Raw genomic sequence first — 22959 nt, forward strand, 5'->3', positions numbered from 1 at the left:
TATTTCAATTTCACAGCCGGCTTACACCCTTCGCACGCTACCCGACTTTTCCATCAAACCGGATTTATGGGTGTGTGCGTGTGTGCGTTTTCGCAATCGTTGCAAATTATTCTCGATTTACTCGACCACTTGAATATGCGCCACCCCCCTACCCCCCCTTCCAGGATCCACCTTAACAGGTCGAGAACTAAATTATTTGCGATTACCGCGAGTGTACGATGATTTGTTCGAGAGGTTTTATTTGATTAAAGAAATTTAAATTACTTCCACCACCAACTTTGCTAGCTTAGCGTGGTGTGGAACAGTTCCAACCGGCCTGACACCGTTTCCAGATGTTACAGGTTGTCGATTGCCTTGAGGAACGCGCAAGGCAATGCGAACTATAGCGCACCGTATTGTTTTTCTCTTGAAGGTCAGCCCAACGTTTATCCATGCGGGCTCGGCAAGAAACACCCCCCGGATGGTATGCAAAGAAGTACAAAGAGCTTTGGAGCCCTTTCGGTTGGAAAATGGGAAGTTTCAGTCGGACCAGTGGAAAAAGGGAATTTTAAAGTGGAACCCGACGCTGGCGCGACCCATCTGGACCGGGCTGATACATCGCCCCAAGGGTTGGTGGCGGGCGCACGTGGAGCAAAGGATTCAGTTCATTAGCAACAATGTGGTGCCTTGTGAACCCAATCGCAACCAGTACCGTAATAAACGAATAGACGAGAAGGGGGGTGTGTTTGTTAGTGGATATGTTGTTTTTTTTTTATTTAGGTTAATTAAAAGGATGCCTATAAATTAAAGATGAGTGTAAAACAGACAAATCGGTCATTGTGTTAGCACCGAAGCAAATGTTCTCGTTTGCTGCATACATAATTTAATCCTTTTTGGATGAAACATATGAACTTTCTACAGTGTTCATTAGCTTTGTTGTACTTATTAGACTGTAAAAGTCCTTAAAGTCCTTTAAAATCCTAACGGTCAAAAGGACCGAACCTGGCGAAAGGAACGAACCTGACAAAAGAAACGTACCTGGCGAAAGGATCGAACCTAGTGAATGGAATGAACCCAGTGAAAGGAACGAACCTGGCAAAAGAAACGAACTTGATAACCTGATATCCTGAACCTGACAAAAAGAACGAGCCTGGCAAAAATAAAGAATCTGGCCAAAGCAAAGGTCCTGGCGAAAGGAAACAGGTATTGATTAGTTGCACGACGTTATGAACTATCGTTATGAGTTCACTTTTTACCGCTAGTAACAATTCCGTACAAAAATCCGTTAGAACAGTTCCCTTGGCAATATCTCTTACCATCAGTTACGACAGCTAATTTCCCATCTAAAGACAATCTTCCAGATCATTCAAATTGAATCATCGAGCATTGCTTCCAGCTCTTTATCCTCCAACTTTGCAGACGCTCCGGTACTTCCTTCGTTTTGAAAAACAAAATGGCAACTCGTGAAACGTGTAGAGCCACCCCTGACACGCTTGTTCAACCAGAGCATGGATTAATTTCAACCAAAGTTGAATGACTATCGGTAGCCGACTTATTCTAATTGAAATAATAAACAGAACTCAACAAATTCTTCAGGTATAGTTATCAAAATTATACCTCAACGTGCTAAACTAAGTCAAACGTTTGATAAGAATTAAATTATTTTATCCTTCAAATTCAACATACAAACGGTTCGCACCAAACAACAATCAAGCTTTAAGCTTGCATTTAAAAGTTTCCCTTTATTCAATCAATCCATCCACACAATCCATCAATCAAACTGTTGATGTCCTTTCGGTGTTATTCTTCCGAGAAAAGAACCGCCAGCACTGTCCCTGTTCCATGGGGGGTGGGGTAGGGGGGTTGGGAGAGAGAAAGCTTCTTTATGCCAAGAGCCATGGAAAATATTTCGACCATTTTAATGGAAAACCCCACAAACAATGCAACACCACCAAACAATCAAAAATCCATCAAACTCAATACGGAAGCAAATCTCACGGGATTAATTCAAGCTGTGCAAAAATGCTGTTCCTCCATTCCGATTCCACGCCCCCTCTTTCAAACGTCACGCGCTTGCTGTCATTCAACAGCACGTCTTATTTAGAGGGCATTAATTGTTGAACGGGGAAAACGGGCGGCGAAAACGAATGCCATTCATTAATTGCCGTTAAGTGGAGATGAATGGTGAGTGTCAAAAGCTTACGGCAAATGACAATTTATCCCATTGTTTAGCGGAAGATTAGGATGATTTTTCTTTCGAACATGGCAAACAGCACAGGATTGCAGATTTTTTTTATCGCATTCCAGTGGTTTTGTTGAAAAGGCATGATTACATGATGCAAACTATTTTACAAATAATCCAAATCGAAAATAGGATTTTGCTAACGCAACACAGCAACAACAGCGGTAACACAAATAAGCAGAAATCGATTTTCTCGTTTTGATCCGATTAAAGTGAACCGCTGCCTTTCGCAAGGGCTTGCGCCAATACGCTTTCGGTTGTTCTTTCCCGCGTGTGTTGCGTCGTTCGTGGTGTACCCTTCCCTCAAGGACTCCGTACCAAACGCTCTCATTCACACATTCTGTTGCATAAACACATGCGCTTCGTTCTACAAACGATGCATTTTTTGTTAGTGTTCTTTTATGCTGCCCGAGGTAACAGAATGCAACACACATTGCAACCGTTTGAATGTGGTGGAAAAATGACAGGGATGTGTAACCTTGAACACAGAATGAAACAGGTTTGAAAATGCTAGTCGTTTTGATGGGTCTAGATTTTATTATTTAAGTTTAAAGATTAACATTTAGGATTTAAAATTGTGCAATTTTTATAATAAAACAATTCGAACAATTTTTTTGAAATAAACTTTGAAATCCCTTTCCGTGCCGCATAGAATTGAGCATACCGCCATTGAAAGCAGGGAGGCGCCACCGATAGCCATGCGTCGTGCTTGAAGAGCTCAACCAAACAAAGGATGAGTGCGAATCAACCACCCACGATAAAAACACACAACTGACACGATTATGCACTTTTATCAACCCGACACAGAGAAAGCATAAAAAAAATGCCAAGATTGAGGTCGAAAGGACTTCAGCTTCCTTCGGTACCAGATGCCGGTTGGCCGGGTACGGTACCCTGTGCCTCTGTGTGTACATATGCCGCTGCAACGGTTGCACAGGAACAGGAAATGTACTTTTCTGCAAGCAAGTGCACCGTGGTAAGCCTTTTGCATCATATGCACTCAATGCATCCTCTGGCCGTAAGCAGACACGGCTTGAAAGCGAGTATGACAACAGAAAAATGGAGCGAGAGAGAGAGACAGGACAGACAACCCTTAACGGAAGCTTTTACTAACCAGGCTTCCCCGAACCACGCTTAAAAACCCACGCCCCGGAAAAGCATTTAGCAATGTTGTTCTTCCGCTGCTAAACTTAGCGGAGCGCTGTTACTGCCAGGCTAATGTAAGTGGTGCCTTGGTTACGGCAACCAATTGTAAGCAAAACCGGTCGTCCGATGGCAAAACCTCATTATCGAACGCACGGTGGAAGTTTGAGTTCTGATAAATTTATTACTTTCGCTCGTTAAAATTTATGCACGGTGAAAAAGTCCACACGCGCTACAATCAGACCGTGAACGGATGGAGGGTTCAAAAAGGGGAAAAGTTTGCAACAATGTTTGCAGCGGAGCTTACTTTTTTGCAAGTTTTTAATGAATTTAGTCCCACCAAGCCGGTGTGTGTATTTGAATTGCCTTCCACCCCCACCGAGGGGAATTGAATGCGAGAGAAAACCCCAACCCAAATTACAACAGCTACCCCGCTTGCTTATCATGTAAAATGTGTGCGACGAAATGGAAAGAAGCGAGTAATCGGGAGCCATTTAATATTTGACAATACAGGGTTTTTTTTTTAATTTCGTTTCAATTCATAGAAAAAGTTAACCAAATGGAAGAGTTAAAACAGTAAAATACAATGTTCGCTGCTAACCGACGCCTAAATGTATGCAATGCGTAAAACGTTACACTGAAGACGAAGCGAGAAAGGAAATTTATTTGAATTTATTTCAAATTACGTTATCATAATAGTTAGAGGAGTTGTAATTTGCCAGAAGTTGAAATTATTAATGCTGGAAATTCTACATTGATATTGGTGTCTGGTTTGGATCCGGGCATCTGGTCAGTTACTAGCTAAAGTTTCGCTCGCGATAACTACTCTAGCTTGCGATTAAAGCATAGCTCGAGACGCAACAAGCAGCTCATTTCATGCTACTGCCACCTAGCATTGAAGAGACACAAAAGGCTATCCGTCAACACAAGTAACCGATCAAAAATGATGCTTCTGCACTTAAACAGGTAGTTCATCTAAGCATCTAAGCATTTTCTTCCTGAAGGTAAAGGATCGATCTATCACGTTTGTCACGAGAGAGAGAGAGTTGGAATTTATTAGACAGGACATCTTCACCATGTGGCAAATCCTGGAGAAGATGGTAGAGCATTAGCTACACACCTACCATTGATTTTAGAGCATATGACCGCATAGTCAGGGTAAAACTATGCAACGCAGTAAGCTCTTTCGGAATCCCGACCAAGCTTACCAAGCTTGTAAGACTGACAATGGCCACATGTTAGGTGAAGGAGCTTAGGTACCACCATGAGCATGCACGACAGGGATGTGGGTTCATCTCTGCAATCTGATGCTAGAGAGAACCATACAAGACTCGGGGGTGGAAACTTCGGGAACCATCCTCTACAAGTCAGTCAAGATCCTGGCATACGCCGATGACAACGAAACATCATTTATCAGAGGCTCTGCTATGTACAAGAAGCCTACCGAAAAATCAAACAGGCGGTACTAAACCTCGGCCATGTTAACACTGAATTACGCAGGGTTAAAGAACAGATAGGTGATCGTTGGGGTCAAAAGTTAACAAAAACCACAACATGGCCACTTACATAGTCGATGCTATGGACGAGGACTCTTTCCAAAACTGGGGATTCCCTCTAACCCGATTTCGAGAGGAAGGATTTCTGTCACTTAATGTGTAGAAATGTGTTGCCGTGTATGTGCGGCCGTTCTAACGGCACTGGTCTTCCCAAGGCAGGACCTGGGATCGCACTCCCCGCACGCAGGAATGACTATTTAGCTACTGGTAAAACAAAGTGCCAAGAAGCCAGAAATGGCAGACCGAGGCCTCTTAAGGTTGTATAAAACTACGAACGAAGATGTGTAAAAAGCCAATGGAGGAATCGCTACAATGGCGAGTTCAACGGACATGATGAAACTGAATGCTGCTAATGCGATATTGATTGATGAATCCTTCAACAACAAAAATCTGATTACAAGAACGTTCTAAGCTCTCTTCCAAAACACTCCAATTCGTTGCTCCAATCCAAGAAACGAGGCTGTAAATCAAATTCTAAAGAAGTTAACCTCGTTTCGTTTCAAGTTCATGTCTACGACCTACTTTCAGCCGATCTCTAACAAAACCATTCCCAAAACAGCTTCTCTCTTTTGCGCGCTCGCTGCCTGTGTGGCCGTGTAGATAAAAACGGTGAAGCTAAACCATTTATTTCCAAATGTTTGGAATCGATTTGAATCTCGCTTCGGATGTTCGGCTAGAAGCTATATCTGAGCCACTAGCGACAACAAAGTTCACCCAGTGGCGCCGTTCCACATTTCACGACCCAAAACACTTTCCATCGTCCGAACGAAACACTTTCCGCTGGGTTTATGCGTTTCGGTTCGTCCCTCAAAACGCGCGTCCAACGTTTGGTAGGCGCGTGGCGTCGTGTCCTTAAAAATTCCACCACGCACACATCCGTGGAAGATAAAAAAAAACGAGACAAAAGGCGACAGCGTTGAAATGTTATGTAAATACATTGAGCCACCGAGAACGAATCGTGGTGGCTTTACTGTGGCGGCGGTTTAGCTTTCGCCCTAAACCCAGTACAACCCAATGGGACGGAAGCAATCGGAAACGAACGATCAACGGGTTATAGTTGCCTCCGGGCGTGGAATGTAGATCACACAATGTAAACCAAACCGGTCGTTACATTAGCATAGAAATTGAGATTCTGGTTTTTCTAGCAATCGGGTTGTGTCCGTGCAATACCCTTAGGCTCGTAAATTCTCATTTGTTAATAGTAAAGGAGACAATCTAATGAAAGCGCACCATTTGTTTAACACCAATTTTCATTATCTTGCTACTGTTTTCCATGTAGACAAAACAATTTCCAGAAAATCATTGTACACCATCGATGTTAAAATGTTACAGTTCAGCCTCATCAAGTGGTACAGTTCACAGGAAAATTTAATTCTACGGCACTCATCAACTCTTACTTCTACAGAAAAACAAACACTAATATATTTTACACATCAAACAGCTTAAACCCCAACAAACCACTAAAGCCTTTCAATACCCGATGGTGCCCATGCTGTGTGGGTGTGTCATAATGATCTTTTACGTAAATACTTCATAGCATCCGGTGCTGTTTAAGGTCGTTCCCATCGCTTTCCCATTTGAATGGTCACAGCACTGGCTTTAAGACAGAAATGGAAACACACACACACACAGAATTGCCATCGAACGGAAAACGATGGTTGAATTATTTACGCTCGCCAACATTTTACTTGCTTCCCCGGCAGAAGCCAAGCAGCCGACAAAAACCAACCGGAAATTAATGCGAAACGCAGAATAATATCAATATCCACCATCCCCCTGTTTCCGGTGTGAATCGTTCCCTGTCGATGGCATCATTTCGAAAAGGTTAATTATAATGTATTTAAATGTTTTTTAAACTCGGCAGCCGTGAGTCAGGCCCAATTTACAGCGCATAATTGACGGTGGCATTCTATATTTCCACGTGCCATACCTACGCAAACCCGGTTAAACAAATAATGCTGCAAAGTGTTACGGATAAACAATCACAGTTACAACGACAATTCTATCACGTCTATCATGGCCCATAGCCTCTTCGTGCTATGCACCACACACCAGGCGCCTCCATCGAATCGTGGCTGCAATTTTACGTAACATTTAAAATACATAAAACGCTTGCCGGAAACAAAAATCAAACCAAATATAATCAGTTGTGTGATGTGTTTATTTTTTCCCCATTTTTTTTTGATTTCCCATTTCCCAACCGAAGCTTTCACAAAATGTTGGAGTTGACTTTTCCCTCTGTTTGGCAGCCCATCAATACAGTTGGTTCTACACGTTTCACCGATTTCATGACAAAAAAAAAACAGGACACATGCGAACGACAGCTATTTTCCCACAAGGCTCATCTGAAAAGCTTACACACACACTCAACGGTGGATACATTTAAGGGCTCAACTTTTGTGACATCTGCCATATGCATGAGCCTTGTGTACAATGAAGAAACTCATTCGAATACGCACACAAACACACACTTTGCAGGTAGATAATTGAATATGAGGTTCGAGGAAAAAAGTACCAGAATAATGAAAATCTTTTCGCAATACAAATTATTATCATTTCTATTGTAAAGATACGAAACAATTGTACCAACCAATAAAAAAGACGATAACGACACACGGTTATGGATGGCACACCTACTATTCACGTTATGATCTTGATTTCCCAAGAAAGGGAATACGTTTTCAGGAGAAAAGGATTATTAGGTAGGCAACAACAGAAACCATTGAAGCTATAACGCCACGTCAGAAAGCAAGAAGCAAGAAACCTTACTTCTAAGAGCACCACTCAGGACAACGTTCTGGAAAAATAGTTCACTGCGGACCAGGATCTCTCAAACGGCATCGGGTCTGCTCTCGTGAATGCTAGACAGAACATCAAAAACATGCATCCTCCTCTCTGTGCTTGTAAGGAATCTTCTGGTACGTTTTTCCACCCCATGTACGACTTCAATGGGGTTTGTGTCGTGATTTAAATAGATAGCAGAAGCCGATCAGCAACAACAACCATTGCGAATGTTTCTGACAAGAACTGTTTTCAAAGTGCACGCATAAAATAGACCAATGCAAAACAGACGGCGAGCGAGAGCGTACGAAAAAGTTCAACACAAAATTCAAATGCAAACTTGGCCCAGTCCCCCGAGAGTCCATGTTTGTTCGCAAACAAGTACGGATCGGTGGGCGAATGGGCGAACCAAACACCATTGAAAACCGAACGCTGTACCGACCGACATCACACAAACAGAAGAGTTACCCATCGGAAAAAGTCAATAAATCACGCATCTGCTCGCCTCCGTTGGGAGCTGCTGTAACACATCGGACAGGCATGTCAATCGGTGGCGAAACGCTCTTCGCTACGGAACAGGGTCTGATTCTTGCCCACCTGATTTTAGCAGGAATTTTGTCAAGAGATGTTTTTCCTTTTACTTTCCGATTTTCTTCGCCAACTCTCCGCCAAGAGTAATCGGGAAGTTTCGTTTGCCATGGCGAGGAAGTCTGAAAATAAAATACTTTGCGCCTCAAATTTACTCCATTCAAAGAATGCGGAACAATTCGGGGAATTCATGTATCACAAGTGATCTTTGTTCGTAATTTGTTCTATAAATGGGCGTTAAGAGCAGAAGATAGCTGTTTCACTAAGCACTTCTTCAAACGTATTTTTAAAAGCACTGAAACTTGATCCTGATTTTCAGTTTAAGCAACGAAAGATGCTTAATATGACTTTTTTTTTCTTTTTTGAAACCGTACCATAAGTTAAAATAAACTCAAGTGTTTCCGAAAAAAATAAATAATACCTTATCGGGAAATGTAGTGTAAGAAGACTCTAGTATTTTATTAAAAAAGCGATATTGAATTTAACTCAAACAGCAATTGTAGCAAGACTTTTAGGACTTTTAAAGGCTAAGAAGAGGTTAGCAAAATCAATCTAGTTCGTGGGAATTTGAAAGCCATTCCTGAAGCCGCTACCGGGAATGTAGCGATCACTTGTACGGATAGCCATGTGCCTTAAACGTCTGAGAAGGATCATCACAACTTCACATAGAAATAGTGAGAGATGTTCTCGGATCCGGCATCGACGGCCGCACCATTTTCAAGAACAGTGAACATATAACCTTCAAAAAAGTTTCCACTGTTAATTGACACTGGATGTATCCAGTCCAGGGGCGGCCCAGTAGTAGATGTGGCAGCGGCGCCAGTCTTCACACGGCAAGACCGGAGTTCAAATACCGTCTGTGCCGTCCCCCCATAGTGAGGATTGACTAGCCAACTATCAATAAGTATAGTAAGCAAGAAATGGAATGCATGATTTAAGAGGTCGTGTACCGATCACTATGTGGTAGTCGTTACCTAGTATTTGAGATAATTTTTCACCGTATTGAAAGTACAATAACACAAAAAAGCAATGTTTGATATCATGAATGACTTTCCCAACAAACGAACAACGACAGCTGACAGATAGCTCTATCGAAGTTGTCTTCACAGAGCGCTGCCTAAGTGATCCCATACCTCTGAATATATCCTCAAATACAGTATGTTCGGGATAAAGTTGAATTTGGATAGATTTTTCGCCATTTTAAAGTATGGGTCCTTCTTCAAAGGATGACTGGAACCTACCTGAATTTTGAAAAATAAAAGCTTGCATCATGATGGTGATGCTCAACGTTTCCTGAATACATTCTGGAAGCAATCAGGCATAAACTAGAGACTTTCCAGGAAGTCGTATAATGCAGACTGGATTTCGCAGCAAACTGTGTTGGTTTTGGTGTATGTTTCCTCTGAAGACATCACCTTCTGTATTGATCAAAGCGAGGCAATCAGATGGACTTCAGCTGCCTTCGTGAAATTACTAAACACTTTAGTGAAACCTTGAATAACAAAGGCAGTTAATGATAGGCAGGTATGTATGGCAGCAAGATCTGGCCCCCTTGCAACATCTTTCCGAAACGTTGAAAATGATTTTCTGGAAATGTATACCGTGCCAAAATGTTCGACTTCTAACCTCTGCAGACCTTAACGCCCCCGGAAATAGATATCAATTGCACCTTCAATAATGCAAAAGTCCAGTTAATGAGTAATGTTGAAACTATTCTTGAAGCCCTTCCCAGGGAGACTATAGCATCAGCTTATTCGAAGTTGCGTAGCAGTTTTGAAGCTGTGATCGAAGCTTCTTTTCTTGTCGGCTTACCAACCTGATATGTCCAGATGGGTGTATAATGGCTTCCTAGACATATTAATACCACATAGTTGGAGAATTTGAACCTCCGTCCTTTCGTGTGAAGACTTATTTAAAAATACATAACCTTTAATCATCATTATGTATTAAAATTAAGCTCAACCCACGAGACACCCATTTCAATCACCATACATAAAAATAACCCCTAAATCATTGCCTCCCATCGTGCGTCAAATGTACGTCATCATATAAATTAATTGTGTCACCTAAAGGAGAACAGCAAACCCACGACCCACACCCACCGATACGCACGATTGCCGAATGTAATGTTTTTGTTGTTTTATTTTTGTCATCATCCCCAAATCACACCAACGATGCTCACACCTGGGCTGAGCCGCCGCCGAGTGTCGAAGGAATGGTGACATACTAAGTAGAATCCGGACAAAAGTCGAACTGGCGACAGGGTGCGCGCGTGTGGCAGCGGTTCATAAAACGGGTGATTAATTACCATAAAGCACCATAACGTCAGGATAATTTAGCCAAACCCTATCCAATGACGAAATCAAACGAGTCTAACACACACAGAACGGAGTCGCGTTTATTGCCACGATATCGTGACGTCGATGAACGGGGCAACAGGGTGTCCCGTGTGACCTGGGCATACAGGTATACTCTCTCTCCTGCCATACAGCCTCAATCGTAGGGGAAGAAGGGAGAAAACAAAGCGCAAATGCGTCAGTAATCGTCGAGTGGCGGCTGTACAAATCAAATCAATCCAGTATGTATGGAAATCAGATCCATCCCGACCTACTCTACTTTAATCCTTTCTTCTGCGGTGGGAAAAAGTTGGAGAAGATTTGATGCGGTTCGGTAAAGCGGTCGATACGCAATGCTGGTATACACACACACACACACCGTGGGAAAACTCAGCATGGATCGAACAGCTGGGCCAGTGACGATGACGACGCGGATCGACAGCCGTCCCTGCCGGCTGTGTGTCCATAAACTCTGGCAATCGATTACAAGTTGGGCAATGTTTTGAATATCTAGTTGTCGAGCTAATTGAAGCCAACCAGTCAGAAAGGTAGGGGCCGTTAAATGGACGTGCCGCAACACTGGTTGTTTCAAAAAGATAGTTAAACTATTGATCACTTTGAATCTTTGGTTGAAATTCACGACTGTATGAAAGCTAGACTATGTAAAGCTTGAAGTACAATTTTAAACTCCCAGAGTTCAGTTCTTCAGTTCAGATCTCTATTTTGGCGGCAACACATTTCTTGCAGTTAACACACACACACACACACCTAATAAAAGCTGTCTTTACTGATTCTTCCACCAATCCTGACGATCTGTTCCGGACCATAATCTTACACGACTCCCCGATTAGATAACAAAGACCAATAGGGATAAAATGGCACGACAGAAGTGAGGGGCCAGAACCAATTGCAAGGAAATGTCCCGATTTTGTCCAAAAAGCTTCTTGCCGTTCGAAACGATACCACACGGGCACAACTTTTCCACACACAAACACAATGACACTAGTTTACCGTCACGCACTGATTCAAATAATGGATGGAGACAGCGTTCCGACCAAGCGTTGGAAGGCAAAGACGTTCAAAGTGTCTTCGAAATTTCTATTCCCGCGGCATGGCAAAAAAACGACTGCAAACCGCGCACACGCGCAACAACACACTGTTCACTGGAAGCGACTCCCGAGAACTGACGCGACTGATTCGCAACGCTCCCGCCAGGGATGCTTGAGGAGCCTTCGAAACGGAGTCGAACGTCAAGCGGCGAAGAATTCGTGGAACAATATTTTCCCAGCGGGAAAAGCAACAGAACACACACACACATACACACTGGTTTCTACACAGGGAGAAAGAGGAAGCCAAATGGAGGTAGATCAAGCATACCAACAATAGGATAATGTTACGCGAGTGAGATAAATGGAAAGATCCTTCCCTTTTTCGGGGGAGGGTTTCAACTCGAAGCACGAAAGAGAGCACATTATCCTTTCGGCACCGATAACCGCGCTGTTGATCAAAACAGAAGCAGAAAAGGTATCAACACACAACCACACCAACACACTTCTTCGTTCGCATTCCGATTCCGCATACAAGCGTAACGACATCGGCCAAGACCATGCTCACCCGTTTTCCCACGGTCTACTATAGCGAGTCTAGCGAGAGCTTTCGGGTTGCGATTCCCCACGCGTCCAGTGTGTTGGTGAGATCGCAAGCAAATGGAAGCTTGGAGCGTGTGCCCTTCAAAACATTACACCACTACAGTGCGAAAGCGAAAGCTTCTCCGAACCAACCCGACAGACGTCATATGCTCGGGCGTATGTGTTTTGGGCGTCCGGCGTACAATAGCCTTTCGGTACACCGCGTTGATGACCTTCAGATTGTTGCCAAACGGCGAATCGGAAAGAGACAGTCAAGCCGAACTGGGGGCATTATTTTGTCTTGTGCGTAGAGCATCGCGAGATATGCTTACCGGTGTTCCGGTGATACTAACACACCTGTATCGGGCCGTACTACTACATCACACCCTCCTCGGTAAATGTACGCCAAAGTGATTGACGTCATAAAACATCCCCAACATGGCGATCGGAAGGGGGGAGTTGTCAGCTAAGGCAGTGCTCTGTGCAATATCTCATAAAGGATCACACAAACCTGAAATTGCTTTTAAACAATAATAATAAAAGTTTTTAAACAAACACAAAGAAAAGCGAGATAGAAAAGCCTTGGGAAATAAATAAACAATTTACATATTTATATGACACAAGTTTAAAAAAATATACCCAAATAATTTTGACTATGACTGACCAAGAGTATTGGTCTAGACTCTAGTATTGGTCTGCTATTCTTATATTATGGCTAGCGTTGGGTAGTGAGCTCGAGAGCTTTCGGTAGGCTTCACCGATAGAATATATTGAGGGCTCTGAGCGCGCATGAGCTTAATGCATGTTTCAGTAGCAGATCGAACTCGCCATCTTCACTGACCATTTCGATATGGGCGACACATAGTGAAAGAGACTCAGATCAAAGAAAGAGACAGACACAGAGGAAGTTCTCACTATGAAACACTTCTCACGCTAAGAAGCCAGTACCCTCACCAAGTAGTTCTTGGCACACTTCGAGCTCTTAACCCTCTTGGAGAACTTTTAAAAAGCTTTAATTGATACAACAATACTCCCGGCTGTTGCGGTTGCGCAACTCCATTACTCCATCTCAATTTCTCTGCCTGACTTTACGGAATGGGTCACCCGGTGTCTTTCTCATGACATGTCCAGCCGACTGGAGCCTGGCATGTCTAGTTCGTCGTACGATGATGAGATCGCTGTCCAGCTCGCAGACCTCTTCGTTGTAGCGACTCCTGCATTGACCTTTCCACATACACGGGGTTAAGATTCCTTCTGAGCATTATCCTCTCGAACGAAGCTAACAACAGGGTTTCATGAGTTTTGAATAGAGTCCATGTGTCAGAGGTGTATTTGAGTACTGGAACTATCAATGTTCTATACAATCCCTGCTTTGTATGTTGCGTGTGTCGGAATGTTGAATGGAGAAGTTAATGTAACCATTAAGCAATCTAATACGTTTGCATATAACACTTGCAATTCTCCAGAATGTCACAAAAACAATGTCAGTCAAAAATGTAATTAAACCAAAAGTTGTGAGAAATGTAAAGAACATACATATAAGGTGTTTTTTAGAACATAAACAAGGTATCCTTCTTTTAAACAATGTGCTTTGTGAGATGTTACCAACAATCATACGGAGGATGCTTAGACTGTGTGTTATTTCTAAATCGAATATTCTTATAAACATCGAAACACTTATTATATGGACAGAAAAATACTGTCAGTTCACCCCTCCTTTCAATCTTCTTCTTCTTCTTTTTTCTTCCTTGGCACTACAACCTCGAGAGGTCTCGGCCTGCCATTTCTGGCTTTCTGTGACTAGATTTTCCCCGTAGCAAGGTAGACAGCCCTGCGTACGGGGAGGCGGTCTGGATGGGAATTGAACCCCGGTCCTGTTTGTGAAGACCGGCGAAGACCCGAATTGCTCAACGCAATTCCTTCTATACGCTTGAGAAACGCACAGTGTTGCTCGTGTACGGTTCGGCTTGTTTGCTATAAAGCTCTCCATCACGAGCTTTTACGCAGTGAGGAAAAGCGCCACTGTTGGGCAAAATGGAAAACTTTGTACAATACCGAATGGTAAACAACAGGAAGCTTTTTTTCCGAAACTGCCGAACGGCAAATAAACGCACGAAGCTTTGCAAAAAGTGCAATTTGCGCAAAACAACGCAGAGCAACAGGTTTCCCTCCGATACACATCCCAAGTGTCGCATTTTTTTTATTGATTTGACAAACAACTGAGCGATTTAAAGATGACAAACTGAGGAGCAGAAAAAATCGTGGATGATAAACCAACTGCCTTTAAAAAATACTTTAACTTCAAGAAAAACACATTGACTGAGATTGTCATTACATCTCGAAATCTTAATCTAAAATGAGGTAAAGTGTAGCCAAAAATTGTCGCATCTATTAGCGTGTTTCGCTATCCAGTCCCTTTCTTGCTAATTTTCCTTCTCTAAACATATCACTGAGCAACAAACACATCGTAAGATGCTAGCCGATTGAGGAGACGATTTCCTCAAAAACTTTTTTAACGTTCCTTTTTTGTTGCTCCTGCTGGTTATAAAAATGAGACAACTCTTTTTAACTGGCATGTTTTACACTCTACCGTTAAACGAAATTCAAATCGCTGTGCAACAAAAGCCCCAAAAACTTCTCCTCAAAAGTGGGTTTGTCGAGCACAATGGTGGCTAACCGATAGCGAGCACCGAACCAACAAGGCTGTTGAATGGCAAAGGACTTTCTTAATTAATTGCATCTGCGTGGAAAAGACAGACGATGGACAAACAGCGGCATAGTGCTGCCTTCTTAAATCCTCAACATGCCTCTTGATGCGTGTTTTTCTTTTCTTTATCCTCCACTGTCAGACAAGGCGTGGAAATGAAAGTTTTCCAAGTTGGGTTTTGCCCACTCGAGGTAAGGAAAAACTCACCAACGCTCAGTTCTCTTTCACTCGGGCTTTTGCTAAGAGGGAGGAAATTAAAACACACATAGAATGGAGAAAGGTTTAATACAAACAGTAATGCTGATCAGTTATTAAACGCCTTGAATTCACTTCTTTCCATTAAGTACAAACTTTTACTCTATTCAGAGTCTAGTATTTTTTTCCTAAGTGTTGCAAAAACTGCATCAATCATGCCGCTGGATTGGATGCAGTGTTTACAACACCTGAAGATAGGCAATTTTGGGATTTTGGGCAAACTTATTCCGAAGCTTTTGACATTTGATATATAATTTTGACAGCTAGGTTTATTCGCTAGGTTTATCACACATTAGCCAATTTTTTTTTCGATCTTTAATGTTGAACAGGAGTTTTTGAGGGCTTTTGATTTAGTCAAGCATTGGGTTTTTACTCGATAAAACCTTATGCTTTTGGCGCCGTTTGGTTGTCATTTTAGCCTCAAAACGTCAAAACACATACAAGTAACAAAAAGTGGTTTAGGTCATCACAGAGCCAACATTAAGCTTTGCATACCTTCAGGCGTTTGCATGAAAGCCGAAACTCAAAGAGTAGCACGATTTAAACTGTACATAAAATCTCTTCTAATTACAACAAAGAAGCTCATATTAAGGTGTCTCTTATTATGAAGCAAAGACAACAGACAAATTCGTGAAGGAATCATTCTTACAATCAAAAGTTTCCCGTACATGTGCACACACAACCACAACACAACCAAAGCATACCTTCGATGGGCCAGATGGTCCTGGCACAGCATCAGTTAGATCCACGCGCTTCCCGTCCGGTGCCAAGCTTTCATCAGCCAACGGAAGACGGTGTATCCATTGGTTGGTTCTTTGGACGTTTTTCTGTCCAGCTGATAGCAAAGATTCATTCACATCACCTTCCAATGCATCAACCTTTCCCACAGCAGCACCACCATCCCCGTCCTGGTTGGAATCCTTTGCTTCAGCAGACTGCTGTTCCGTGCGTCGCCGAATGGTGTAAAATCGAAACCTTCTGCTACTGCCCGTCCGTCTTGCATAACCGTCGTAGCCAACGCTACCAGCCACCGTTCGCTCCTCACCTTCATCACGACGCCACCCAGACGATCCCCTGGACGATGGAAGGAAAAACGATCGAACGCGATTGAGTCGACTCCCGGGAGAGGCCGACGATGGTTCGGAAATCGTTGGCCCACGGTGGTCGTTGGATGGTGGTTGACGCCGGGTACGTTGATGGTCCGTTGATTCGATTAAATTGTAATTCTTGCCCGATCCACCACCAGCATCAGTTCCACTGCTTCCGGGAGTCTTCTCGAGCCCAAACAGCGCACCAAGCCGATTTCCCATTGTCCACAACGGCAGGGCAGGGAATTTTCAATTTAATCACTTCAGGGACCTATCGAAACGACCTAGACACAAAGTGCTAGTAAAACTGGACTTCTGCTTCTTATTTCTTCCCAGCTCCAGCGAAGGACACACTCTCGTATAGTATACTTTAATTTACGACTGAACAGACCGCATCACACACGCGAAACGATTCACACAAATGCTACACGGCGCTAGTTGCAATTTCAGCGCTCAGTTCATGTACGTTAACTTATATGCACATGTTAGCTACTGAGAGTGCTTCGAGAGCTTCGAAACTCGCACAGACATGATACCTATCTGCCCCCGTAGCTGTATCAGTTAGTTTATCTAATAATCGATACTTTTTCCAATCGGCATGGAAATGCTCCATCATGTCACTGTGAAAAAGCTTATCGATCCCTGGCAAGTTTTCCTCGCGGGATCGAGAAAATGGGATCCCTGTGATTAGATAGCAAGAACACACCCACACACACACACAACTCGCAATCATCACCATGCCCCAGAAGCAAACATTTGCCGAAAACTCATCCGAAAGGCAAACAATGTGTGGAGCGCCCTCTGGCGACCGGGAGCGACACTGGTGTCAGATGTCAAAGCACACAAACGTATTGCATACATCTGATTCGTCTGCGAAGCAAGGAATATGCTGGAAGGAATGTGCCACATCTGAAACGCACGACGGGAGACGGTACGGTACGGTAAAAGAATTAATTTCGCATCGATTTCAAACAACACAGCACCGATAACTGAAAGCCTCCGCAAGGAAGCAACAGATAAGATAAGATAACGAGCAGCTGCATTCGTCTGTGGCGTTTCTCCTCCTTTTTTTATTGTCCCAGTATGTTTAACTGCACGTTATCGGGTGGCACATAAACGGGAGGGGGTCCATTTTCCGAGCACCGTTACGGTGCGTTACGGTGCGTTACTCTTCTTGGTTGCACGGCTATACGTTGTTCGTTAGGTCAAGGGGAATAATCTTAACGTGATTAGCTCACCAACTAAACTGGTTTGCCTTCGCTAGTGGATCTTAGGTAGCTACACAACCGTGCGGTTTATAATCAATTAAATGGCTTCTCACCGCATCGACCTGTAGGTACATCTATAACATTGATAATCCTTTCTTATCTACAATTTCATGGCCAAGCTCCAACAGGCCAACAGGTGACGTCTCAGAGACCGAAAGACTATAAATAGACGTTTATAGCAGCACGTTAAGCAGACATTCTCTTGGGCAGACGCTTAACTTGTGCAGACGTTCTGAACACGTTTTTTTTATCCATCCAAAGCACTATCCAATAAAAAATCAAGACATTCCTCGAATAACAGATTATTGGCGAATGGTTGGTCACATTATTATAATTACAATTGTCATTTTACTATGCAGTCAAACAGTACGTTATAACATGCTGTACAGTGCTTTACGGGGTAAATTGTTTGGTGTCATTTTCAGTCAGTTCTCTGAAGTGTAATGCGATGCACATTACTGAGAAGTTATTGAACCGCTCATTAGCTATAGCGATTGTTTTCACTCCACTTGTTTCACTCCAAAAAATCCCGCTCCAACAGAAATTAAATCCCTTCATAGGATTTAAGCTCCGATCCTGCCGTGTGAAGGAGAATGTGCGGCTCCGCTATCGCCTCTACCACCGGATGTCACAGATAGATCTATGACACATACCAAGTTAATAATTCTTTTGAGCATTTTCCTCTCAAAAGCGGTTAAACGGTAAACGGTCAAAAACAGGGTGTTGAAATCTTTGAGCATATTCCAAGCCCCAAACGCGTATTTGAGTGTTGATTCTCCTCCACAGTCCCAGCGTCGTCCGTTACGACCGTCATTGTAAATGGAGACGTCTCCTTAACGTACAGGCTCTACTATTGGTAGCCTGCATCCTTGCAAGGATTCTTCACAATATGTTTACAAAGCGTTCCAAAAAATTTAATGGAACTTTTGAATAACTTGAGAGAATGGTGGAAAATTTCTAGCCCGCTGTGGAAGTCTAAAGTCATATTTGTTTCAAATTGCGGGGTCACGGGGAAAATTTGTTTCAAGGGCTCAATAAGTGTTTAATAGTGGAATATTGCAAACTGATTGTGGAACTTTGAAATCATATAATGGAAAATTGCATACATTTGGGGGAAATCTGCAGAGTGATCACCATTCCCCATATAATTCATATCATATATGATTTAAAGCAAACAGTTTTTGGGATTACTTCTAAGAAGCGTTCAGGTATTTATACATACTTTTAGTAATACAGAATGATAACTAAACATGAAAATAAAAATTGTATATCACACACTCTCATGAACTCTCCAAGACCAGCCACAGCACGAACGATTTACATTATTTCCCACCCACTGGATACAATCCACTTCCACTGCGAAATATAATTGGTGGTCTGGGCGTTGAGAGCAAAAACTTTCGCACATTGTACCAATTGTATCGCATAGCTTTGAGAGAGTGTTGGTTGGTTTTCATCAATGAAATTGCCACGTCGCTTCTCACACCTCCGCCAAATCCGCGGCCATTTGAAAACCATCCCAATGAAGTAGCTCGGGTCAAAGCTCATAATTGGTTTGATTATCCGTCGTTAACTTTTTCAATCCAGTTCGACCACCCACCATACATGAGAAAGAACATTTTAATGGCAAAAGCTCCAGTCCTGCCAATGTCCTGCAGCGAACCACCTTCGTCTTGTGGCTCGATGGATTTTCGCGTCGCAGAAAATATGATACATTTTTAATGCCTTCCTCGTTTAATGTGCTCCTCCTTGCGCAGCTTGCGGATGCAAAGCCTTAATTACCTTCATTTATTACATCGTTACCTACCGACCAGAAGGAGAAGCTTGTTTTTTTCCCTCGCGATCAGCTTTTCTCTTGCTTCGGCCAGAGTTAACCCAGACGGCCGTCCGTCGCAAATTAATTTTTAATATCAATTTCCCGGTAATGAATGGTTTTCGCGTTTGCTTTAGGAAACTGGCAAAAGAAATCCCCGAAACCCGGGAAACATTTTTGGAGGAAAACAAACTTCCCTGCTTTTCTACATGCGCTTACCAACTTGCGAATGAATGAATTTTACAAACAAAGCAAAACAGCTCCTCCTGGGAGCAGTGCTCGTTGTGTAAGTATACAGCCAGCGCCTGCACGAGAAAGCTCAATTTGTGCAGGAAACACTGGGCTGGCCAACACCTACCTACGACGAGGTGAACCATATCACCGTTGTGGGTGTATGCTTTCTGCCCATATAAGGCAGCATCTGCGGCGAAAAGCACAGGTTTCGGAGGGCAGCAACACGGAGTGGGTATTGGGGATAGTTTGCTCTTTATACTCTCAGCCTAGCAGCAACCAGGTAAATATAGTGTGTGTCGTTGGGAAATCACCAGGCAACGTGTTATTGGTGATACGGCCCACGTCAGATCGATTCGGTGAGTGCGAGATGCAAAGTTGGACCCCGGGCGTGGATGCATCGAAGCACAAACGAACATCTGTAACCGTGACAAACAGCAGGCATAACTTTGGCCGTCGGTATGGTTTTGTGTGCTCATCATATGATTCGTTCAGGACGCTTAGTAGGAAAGTTTTTCTGTACTCAATTGTTTTTTCAGTATCCTTGACAATTTCGTCCAATTTTCTAATATGGAGCAAACAATGCGTTATTGTTCCAGACCTTATGAAATGTGGACTTTTGATATTTTAAACCTAAGGTACATATTCTTCTTGTCTTGGTCCTGCCGAGCGAAAGATCAGGCGCTTACAAATCTGTCAGCGAATTCAAAACAATAAATATCCTAAAAATTCTATTTCAATTTAAATTACATTAATTAGCAATACGGCCAGGCCGTTCTTTATGAATAAAAAAAAAAAAATTACATTAATTCAATTTTATTAAGTAATTATGATGAAGAAAATAAGTAAAAACTGAAGGTACCTTTGCTCGCCAGTCGATGAATATTGCCAGATAGGAGTAGATTTGCAACAGGCTAAACTTGGCGTCCAATTGCTTCCAATATTGTTGAGTGTCCTCCTATACAAGTTAAGGGCTCAAAATTCCAGCGCATGCATTTGTCACCTACGTCGACTTGCTCCACCGAGAGTGAGCATCGAGGGTCCCCCCACCCAAGGTAAGGAAGCCTTCAACGTTCTAGTAAAGTAAGGTTCAAATCTGAAGTCTTCAAGACTGTCTCTGGACGTTCAAAATATCTCTCTCTCTCTCTCTCTCTCTCTTCTTGGCCTAGCAACATCTCAAGGCCTGCCATTTCTGGCATAGTAAACTTAATGATACCACGTAGTTGAATAGTTAATCCACAACTACAGGGAAACGGTCCGAATGGGAGTTGAACTCCGGTCCAACCGTATGAAGACCGGCGTCGTAGTCGCCATTCGTTCCGAGTCGTTCCGAGAATTCGTCGCATATAGGTGTCCGATCTCTTGTTTCTTTTTAAGACCATGTTCCTTATAACACTTGTAAAAGAATGTAAGAATTGGCGATTCAAATTCGATCTTTAGCTATTCAAACGTTAATTGCAAACTGCAGTTAAGATTGTTGAGAGACATCGTTATATCAGCAAAGTTTTGTAATTGATCTTTAAAACAGGATTTCTCTATGTCTTTACTTCTTATCATATTTCACCATATTTGAAGCATTTTAACTTGCAGTAATAATTCATAGTTTTAACCCTCTGTTTCTTCCCATCGTGACACAGCCATCCACATCATCCTAGAATTAGGTGGTATTGTGCAAGGACCGTTTAATTTTCCAGCATCCAGGGAGAGCTGATTTGGTCGTTTGCCATAGAATCCATCAGCACACAAACACACGTACCCTGTTGCATTGGAAATTGTATGACGCATCGAGGAACAAAAACACACACACACAGCATGGAGGAAAGGAAATCAACATGTGCCCTCCACACGGCGGCTGTGTTGGGTAAGTGGGCGCAAAAAGACTATGGAAACTGGAGCTCGTTCGATGCCTTCCGACCAAAATAGACGAAGCAAACGAGCTGACACACAGCGTTCAATCCGATTTTCCAATGCCCAGAGATCACAGCAAGATACACGAATAAAATACAATTCCACAACAGGGAGAGAGAGAGAGAGAGAGAGAGAGAGAGAGAGAGAGTACCACTCATATCTACAGCTTATCCTCCATTTAAGCCGTTTATATTAATCTTGTTGGACGAGGGGGCTATTAGGCAACTAAGTTGTCTCATTCGTATCCGATCCTTCGTGTCTAACTATCATCTCCAGATAAGCCTCGGTTGTAAACGAGAACATACAACCCCTAGGAGAAGTTTATCGGTTATGCTTAGTCGTCCTTTGATTATTAATCCTATCGAAGAACAGTACATCAACCAACATTGGAAGAAATGCTTTAAAACTGCAAACTTTTCCAGAATCAATAAAAAGCTCCACGTTTGCTACGTTAGAGCTCTATCGCTTCCACTAAATTGCTTCCAACCGATAGCTTCGGTAAGATACTATCAACCCCGGCTAAAGGGTGGCAAAGCTTAACCCCGTCGCCAGCAAGTCGTAACGTCACCGTTCCGTCATTATGGTGCCGGTCTTCTTTCGCTACCCGTCACCCGTTCTCGGTCTGGTTCTAATTCACAATTTGCCGTGGGGAAATCTCTCCACCCAAAATCCTCCACAAACACCTTTTTGATGATCTCATCGGGCGGTATATAGAATGCTGCGGGAAGGATGGTTTGTAGATAGCACGACCTTGCTTTTTTTTTAACTTCCACCTTATGAAGGATACGATTTTTTGCTGCATGAAACCGATTATCGTTTGCATTACGTCAAGGTTTTAGTAACGTGCCGGGCACAGCAAATGTGTAGCGGCTGCACACGCAACATCACGCCATTCGAATTCGCTACTTCCGAGTGCGGGATTTTTGTTTGGTCATTCAATACACTATGGATGCACACCGCTGTAGAGGGAAGGGATGAAACTAGTGGCGTTTAATTTTTTCTACACAATCATACCACTCAATTGTTTCTATTGTTTTATGATTAAATCACGGTAACATAACGACCCACCTCGGACAAATCTCATCTTCTCACATCAATCCAGACGGCTAACACACATCCGAACGAAAAACTCTCAAACAAACTTTGACAAATCACACGGAAGACAAACCATCATTCATTGACAGTTTTTTGAGAGATTTGGGAGAAAACCCCTAGTTATTCCTTGAGTTGTGTTAAAACTACAGTACAATCATCGTAGATATACAATTATTACTTATTATAACAATCATTATTACACAATTGCCTATCAATAGTTGGCTTGCCAACGCTTTTGCATCTTAATTTACATCGAACAAAAAAAAACAAACAATTCGGTAAAGAATGAGCTACGTTACACGCATTAACCGAGCTACAGCTGTAGTAGGAAGTTTGATCTT

At 42.8% G+C, this 22959-nt stretch overlaps 1 protein-coding gene across 2 annotated transcripts in view; it reads right to left on the reverse strand.

Annotated features, from left to right (window-relative positions):
* Positions 1-22959, reverse strand: part of LOC118509605 (cAMP-dependent protein kinase type I regulatory subunit) — a 63234-nt gene that overhangs the window by 34809 nt on the left and 5466 nt on the right. The window contains exon 1 of one of the 2 annotated variants that reach the window (XM_036050401.1): positions 15920-15938. The exons of the other annotated variant lie outside the window; for it this stretch is intronic. The gene's annotated coding sequence lies outside the window, so the exon portion shown is untranslated. Of the gene's footprint in view, positions 1-15919; positions 15939-22959 lie in introns of those variants that run through there. 2 annotated transcript variants of the gene reach the window in all.

The sequence above is a fragment of the Anopheles stephensi genome, chromosome 3, assembly GCF_013141755.1.
Source record: "Anopheles stephensi strain Indian chromosome 3, UCI_ANSTEP_V1.0, whole genome shotgun sequence".
Lineage (NCBI taxonomy): Eukaryota > Metazoa > Arthropoda > Insecta > Diptera > Culicidae > Anopheles > Anopheles stephensi.